Here is an 8,382-nt window from a genome sequence, read left to right as displayed (position 1 = left end):
TTCTATGGTGATATTTCTGGCTGTTCCTTCACCTCTCCCTCAAGTATCTATTTTATAATGGTATGTATGGAAAACCAATATTCAAAAGACAACCAAGCATCTTAAGATTATTTCCCCCCTTTTGCCCATTCCAACCATGTCTCAATCCCTGTATCCAAGAACCCTGTTGTTCCAAGGTTGTGCATACATCATTATTTACCTCTGTCCCACTTAGTCCATGCAAACCGGCCTAATTGTTTTCCCCTCCGTTTTGTTCTTCCATTCCCCTTCCCCCTTCTTGTGTATTGCCCCCCTCCCTAGCACCCAAACTATCCTGTGTATATTCCCTGCCCTGTGCTCCACCTTACCCTCCCTCCTCTTACCCTACCCCCCACATCCCAGCAACCAGCAAAGAATCTGCCCCCCCGCCCCACTTTAGTATGAGTTCTTTCTTAGTATTTCACAGCAGTGGTCCTATGCAGTATTTCTCCTTTTGTGACTGAGTAATTTCACTCAACATAATGTCCTCAAGGTTCATCCATGTTATGAAGTGGCTTGCAGCTTCCTTGTTATTCTTCAAGGTAGCATAATATTCCATTGTGTGTATGTAGCACAGTTTGTTTATCCATTCTTCAGCTGATGGGCATTTTGGCTGTCTCCACCTTTTTGCTATTGTAAATAGTGCTGCTATGAACATTGGTGTGCATATATCGTCTCGGATTGTGGCTCGTTTTTCTTGTGGGTAAATACCAAGTAGAGGAATTGCTGGATCAAAAGGTATTTCTATTTCCAGCCTTCTGAGGAAGTGCCATATTGCTTTCCAGAGAGGTTGGACCATTTTGCAATCCCACCAGCAACACAGGAGTGTCCCAGTCTCTCCACATCCCCGCCAGCATTTATTGTCCTCTACTTTTTGTTATTGCTGGTGTGAGATGATACTTATTGTTGTTTTGATTTGCATCTCTCTAATGGCTAGTGGAGCTCTGGTAGCGTAGCGGTGACGATTCATGCTGCAAACCTCAAGGTCAACAGTTCGAAACTACCAGCTGTTCTGTGGGAGAAAGATGAGGCTTTCTGCTCCCGTAAAGATTTACAGCCTTGGAAAATCTGTGCAGGGTCACTATGAGTCAGAACCAATTCCATGGCACATAACCACCACCAATGGCTAGTGAAATAAAAATTGAAATCTTTCAAGAAAGTGAGGTAGCACAGGAGGCACTCAAATCATCTCTGCCAAGAAATTTGGAAGACAACTATCTGGCCGACTGATTAGAAGAGATCCATATTTGTGTTCATTCCAAAGAGAGGTGACCCAAGGGAATGTGGAAATCATTGGACAATCTCTTTGATATCTCATGCGAATAAAGTTTTGCTGAAGGTAATACAGAAATGGCTGCACTCATACATTGAAAGAGAACTTCTGGAGGTTCAAGCCAGATTCAGAAGAGGCCATGGAACGAGGGATATCATTGCTGATGTCCGATGGATCTTGGCTGAAAGCAGAGAATATCAGATACATGTTTACCTATGCTTTATTGACTACACAAAGGCTTTCGATTGTGTGGATCACGACAAGCTGTGGACAACACTGCGAAGTATGATTATTCCGGCACACTTAATTGTGCACATGAGGAATCTGTACCTGGACCAAGAGGCAGTTGTTCAAACAGAACATGGGAATACTGAATGTTTTAAAATTAAGAAAAGTGTGCGACAGGGTTGTATTTTTTCACCATACTTATTCAAACTGTATGCTGAGCAAATAATCCGAGAAGCTGGGTTCTATGAAGAAAAACATGGCATCAGGATTGAAGGAACACTCATTAACAACCTGTGACATGCAGATGATACAACCTTGCTTGCTGAAAGTGAAGAGGACTTAAAATATTTACTGATGAAAATCAAAGAGCACAGCCTTCGTTATGGATTACACCTCAATGTAAAGAAAACAAAAATCCTCACCACTGGACCAATAAAGGGCATTCTTATCAATGGAGAAAAGATTGATGTTGTCAAGGACTTCATTCTTCTTGGATCAACTATCATCACTCACAGAAGCAGCAGTCAAGAGATCAAATGACGTATTTCATTAAGCAAATCTGCTGCACAGGAACTTTTTAAAGTGTTGAAGAGCATAGATGTCAGCTTGAGGACTAAGATGCGCCTGACCCAAGCCATGGTATTTTCAATAACCTCATATGCACGTGAAAGCTGGACAGTAAATAAGGAAGACTGTAGAAGAATTGATGTCTTTGAGTTATGGTGTTGGAGGAGAATATTGAAAGTGCCATGATAAGGAAGACTGTAGAAGAATTGATGTCTTTGAGTTATGGTGTTGGAGGAGAATATTGAAAGTGCCATGGGCTGCCAAAAGAACCAGTAGATCTGTTTTGGAAGAAGTGCAGTCAGAGTGCTCCTTCGAGGCCAAGATGACCAAACTTCGTCTCTCATACTTTGGACATATTGTCAGGAGGGAGCAGTCACTGGAGAAGGATATCATGTTTGGTAAGGTGGAGGGTCAGAGGAAAAGAGGAAGACCCCCAATGAGATGGACTGGCCAAGTGGCAGCATCGATGGACTCAAGTGTGGCAACAATAGTGAGGTTGGCCCAGGATTGGGCAGTGTTTCGTTCTGCTATGCATAAGGTCGCTATGGATCGGTACCAACTCGATGGCACCTAACAACAATGGCTAGTGATTGTGAACATTTCTTCATATGTTTGTTGGCTGACTGGATCTCCTCCTTGGTGAAGTGTCTGTTCATGTCCTGTGCCCACTTTTGAATTGGGCTATTTGTCTTTTCCTTGTAGAGGTGTTGTATTTTCCTGTATATTTTAGAGTCCCTTGTCTGATGTGTCATTGCAAAGACTTTTTTTCCCATTCTGTGGGTTCCCTTTTTACCCCATTCTGTGGGTTCCCTTTTTACTCTTTTGGTGAAGTCTTTTGATGCACATAAGTTTTTAATTTTTAGTATGTCCCAATCATCTATTTTGTCTATTTTTGTTTGTGTAGTTTTCAAAATATTTGGTAGTCTGTGTATTCCCTGAATTAATGCCGTCACGTTTGCCCCTATTTTTTCATTGATGGTCTTCATAATTCTGGGATTCACATTTAAGTCTTTAATTCATGTTGAGTTGGTTTTTGTGTAAGGCGTGAGGTGGTGAAGGTCTTGTTTCAGTCTTTTGCATATAGCTTTCCAGTTCTGCCAGCACCATCTGTTGAAGAGACTATCACCTCCCCATGCGATACATTTGGGTACTTTGTCAAAAATCAGTTGGCTGTATGTGGATGGGTTAATTTCTGGATTCTCGATTCTTTTCCATTGATCAATGTGACTTTCATTGTACCAGTACCAAGCTGTTTTGATCACTGTTGCCGTGTAATAAATTTTGAAGTCGGGGAGTGAGAGGTTTCCAACCTTATTCTTCTTCTTAAGCAGTGCTTTCCTTATCCTGTGTCTCTTTCCTTTCCATATAGTTTGTAATTGTTTTTTCCATCTCTTTGAAAAAAAATACACTATTTTTAAAAGAACGAAGCGAGGTACCATGTGAATTATATATAAGGCATGTAATAGGAATTCAGTAGGTAGAACTAACATTTATTGAGGGCCACTTCCATAAGGTGCTCTGGTAGCTTAGTGGTTACAAATCAGTCTGCTAACCTCTAGGTTGGCAGTTCGAAACTACCAGCCATTCCATAGGAGAAAGATGAGGCTTTCTGCTCCTGTAAAGATTTACAGCCTCAGAAACCCTGTACAGGGTCACTTTGAGTCTAATCGACTCCACAGTACTTAACAACAACAACAATTTACATAAGTTTGTGTCTGTCTGGGGAGGTAAGTGGAAATTGGGAGTTCTCACTTTTGTAAATCACCCAAAAGCACTGATGCTTTGATCTAACAGATCAGGAAATGGAGGTTCAGTTTGGTCAGTGGGATCAGCGTGGCCTAAGTAACATGGCCAAAATCTGGGTCCCATCCTGGGTAGCCTGAAGCTAAAGATCCTCTGTTTCCATTCCCTTTTATTTCTCCATATTGTTGTTGTTCTGTGCTGTCGAGTTGATTCCAACTCATAGTGATCCTGTATGGAGTTTCTAAACAGCAGTTGGTGGGTTTGAATCGTCAACCTTGTGGTTAGCAGTCCAGTATCTTACATTACTACATCAGTACTCCATAAGTAACCTCAAATATCTGTGCCAGATAACATACCAACAGTAGACACCTGTTCATCTTTATAAAGATGAAGAAACATACTTAGAGAATTCCATAACCTGCTCAGGGTCACAGACAGGGCTGAGGTGACCCCAGGCCCATAATGCCTGCTGTGCTCTCACATCTCCCTCCACTGTGTACAAGTGCCCTCCCTACCATGCTGACTGCAGCCAACAATCAGCTATGCATGATCCACAGAGGTCATTTCTAAGGGAAATGGCCTTATCCTTGTATATACCATGCCAACTTTGTTGTTGTTGAAGTGACACCTTTAACGTGTTTGAAAGCAACTGCCAAGCAGCCGCTCCATGAGAGATTTCACTAGTACTTGGCTGCAGCCCATATGGGTCATCAAGGGCAAAGTGTTTCTGTCCTGGCTATAGTCTTGGGACCCCAAGGGCTCGGCCTTCATCAGTGACAAGCAGGGATCCTTAAAGCTGCCCATACTAAGTAGTGTGTTGTTGTTAAATGCCATCAAATCAGTTCCAACTCACAGCAACCCTGAAAAGGGTTTCCAAGGAGCAGCTGGTGGGTTTGAACTGCTGACCTTGTGGTTTGAAGTCCAGGGCTGATCCTGTAGCGCCATATCAGGAGTCCAAGGAGTGCACAAAGGTGGGCATATGGAAGGGCTTCAAAAAGTTCAAGGAAACATTCCATGTCTTTCCATTCCTTTTTTTTTTTTTTTTTTTCCCCATGAATTTTTGGAGTCCCTGTATAACAAATGGTCCTTTGCTACTCCCTCTGTATAGAACCTAGAGCTGGGTGTTCCTGTCCACTCATGATGAATTAGGAAGGTGCAACAGAGGGCAGGAAAGCCTGGATTTGAGTCTTTGCCTGTATATTTGGCCCAGGGCAAGGATTTATCTGAAAGGCACTGTTAATCTTGGGCTAGCCTTTCCTGCCTCTTCAAGGATCAGGGATAATGTCTGTCAAGTGCTGGGCCCAGGAGGCACCCAGAAAATGGTGAGTACCCCTATAAATTGTGCTTGGCCCCCGGGCCTGCAGCTTCACCCCTAAGACTGTGTCCTTGGGAAACAGCCACAGGTGTATAGCAGGATTCTACTACAGACAGCAGGGCAAAGTGTTTTACAGCAGTGGAGAATTGGAATCAATGGAAATGCCCAGTTAAAAACATGTAGATCCAGCCCAGATCCTGGCCTGCAGTGAGGACTTAAATCTGTCCCCACTTCCCTGTTTCCACTCAGGTTCATTGCTTCCCCAGTTCCCAGAGAAGTTTCAGCTCCTACAAGTCTGGAACTTTACTAAAAAGTAAGTGAATGAATGAGTGGTTAGTCTCATGGAGCCTGTCTGGGGTGATGGTTAAGATCAGAAGCAAGCAACAGAACTACCAATTGAAGACAAAGACAAAGGCAAAGGGGGGGGGGGGGCTGGAAAACAGTTACTAAATCCAGAGTACCTAAGGTGGGATCACAAGTCAGTCCTTTTGTCTTGTTGGAGAGGACATGCTGGGTCTCAGGGAGCCTCTTCCTTTCTGCTCATCTTTGAGGGTGGGAGTGGCAAAACTGGAGTCAGGAGATGGAGACAAAGAGCTAGCTCTCCCAATAACCACTCCAATCAGCTGACCCTTGGTTGTATCCAGTTTGATTCTTTGCTAGATACTGCCTTGCACCCTTCCTGGCTTCCTGTCCTCATTTATTCATTCAGCAAAAACTTAATGTGCCAGGCACTGTGCTGCTGAATGTAAGGGCACAGCAATGGCCAAGTGGACCCTTGTCACATTTCTTCTCTTCTTGTCTCCACCACTACACCAGTCCTGGGCGAGGCACATGAGAGACACAGCAGAATCTAACTTCCTGGGAGGAACCACATCTTCTCTCAACCTGGTTAGAAGCAATGACAAAGAAGGCCACCATCACATCCTCCCAAACCAAACTTAATTTCTTAGACCATGCTTGAATGGGGATGCTTAATCACATTATCCAGAAGCTTCTGTGCCAGGGCTTTAATCATGGTCAAGCAAGAAAACAAAAACCTAAATTGCCTATTGCCCTTCCCAGAACCCTGCAGGGTGTTACTAACCAACAAGGAAATGAGGGGACATAAAGCATTGATGCCACACTGCCTAAGGAGTAAAATGTGACGCAGTGTCTTCAGAGGTCCAAGATCTGAGATTACAGCCTGAGGAGCCTGGCTAGCTGGGCTCCCCCAGGCACAGGGTCTATCTATAAGGGGACTTGACCACTGCCGGATCTGGTAAGATGCCTGCCCTTCAGTGCTGGCTCTGGCTTGGATTTGCTGGGTTGGGGGGGGCGGGGGAGATTTCATTTCTCCATTAACCAACAGAAATGATGCTTTCCTGAGGTCTTGAGGCTGCAGATCACTCCTGCCACCATGGGGGCAACTCAAGAGCAGGGGCTGGGCCACACAAAGTGATGGGTGAACATCTACATCTACAGAATGGACAAGCAAGAACAATGAATGAGGGCAGCGTGCTGCCTCGGAGAGAACATCTGCCTAGGAATGAACTGGGCTCAGCCAATCCAGGCAAGTCATTTTACATCTTTGTTCCTCAGTTTTCCTCCCAGTACAATGGAGCCAGTAAAAGCTGCTGTAACTTAGGGGACAGTAGATTTATATTAATATTGTTGTTATTAAGTTCTGTCAAGTCAGTCCTGACTCATAGCGACCCTGTATAGGGTTTCCAAGAAGCGGCTGGTGACTTTGAACCACCATCTTTGCAGTTCAAACCAACCTTTCAGTCCAGTGCTTATCCTATAGCACTAATATTGTTGTTAAGTGCTACCGAGTCGGTTACGACTCATAGAGACCCTGAATAGGGTTCCCGAGGAGTGGCTGGTGAGCTTGAACTGCAGACCTTGCAATTCAAACTGACCTTACAGTCCAGCGCATTCATCTGTGGCTCTACAATTCGAAGAATGTTATCAATGTCACCGAGTTGTACAAGAAACGGTTGAACCAATGTGTGTTCTGCTGTGTCTATTCTCAACAACAAAATAAAATAAACTATAATTAAAAATAAATAATAGTAGCTGTCTTGCCCCAATTTGACCAGAGTGCTTATAAGCTTTTCTTGCTACGAGTATTAAGTAGTTGTTAAGTACTATTGAGTCAGTTCCAACCCACAGAGACCCTGTATAGGGGTTCCAAGGAGCCGCTGGTAGGTTTGAACTGCTCACTTTGTGGTTCATAGTCCTGTGCTAATCTACAGCAGTATACCAGGAATCCACAAATATTAAGTTATTGTTGTTGTTAGGTGCCATCAAGATGGTACCAACTCATAACAACATTATGCACAACAAAATGAAACACTACATGACCCTGGGCCAACCTCCCAATTGTTGCCATGCCCGAACCCATTGCTGCTGCCACTGTGGCAATCCATCCCATTGGGGGTCTTCCTCTTCTTCTCTGACCCTCCACTTTATCAAACATGACATCCTTCAACAAATATTAAATTGTTGTTTGTTGTTCAGTGCCATTGAGTCAATTCTGACCCATAGTGAGCTTGTATAGGGTTTCCAAGGAGCAGCTGGTAAGCCTGAACTGCTGACCTTGCAGTTCAAACAGACTTTGCAGTCTGGTGCATTAAACAGCACCACAACGGGACTTCAAATATTAAGTTGTTGTTGTTAAGTGCCATCGAGTCGGTTCCAACCCACAGCGACCCTGGATAGGGTTTCTGAGGAGCAGCTGGTAAGCTTGAACCGCCGACCTTGCAGTTCAAACAGACTTTGCAGTCTTGCATATTAACCCACAGCACCACACCAGGCGCTTTATTAAAAGATGTTCATTCAGAACAGGCATGCCAACAGCGTCACACCAGGACTCAATGCCAACTGTGGTGGTGGTGGTGGTGGTTATGTGCCGTTTAGTCGGAATTGACTCAGCGACCCTGCACAGGGTTTCCGATGCTGTAAATCTTTATGGGAGCAGAAAGCCTCATCTTTCTCCTGAGGAACAGCTGGTAGTTTCGAACTGCTGACGTTGAGGTTTGCAGCCTGATTCGTAACCACTACGGCTACCAGAGTTGTTGTTGTTAAGTGCCGTCGAGTCGTTTCTGAACCATAGCGACCCTGCACAGAGTTTCTGAGGCTGTAAATCTTGACGGGAGCAGAAAGCCTCATCTTTCTCCCACGGATCGGCTGGTAGTTTCGAACTGCTGACCTTAAGGTTCCCAGGCTGATCCGTAACCACTACGCTACCAGAGCAAGT

Source organism: Chrysochloris asiatica, unplaced genomic scaffold (assembly GCF_000296735.1).
Source record: "Chrysochloris asiatica unplaced genomic scaffold, ChrAsi1.0 scaffold00136, whole genome shotgun sequence".
NCBI classification, from domain to species: Eukaryota; Metazoa; Chordata; class Mammalia; order Afrosoricida; family Chrysochloridae; genus Chrysochloris; species Chrysochloris asiatica.
The sequence above is the reverse complement of the archived record's forward strand: the minus strand, read 5'-3'. Positions refer to the sequence as shown.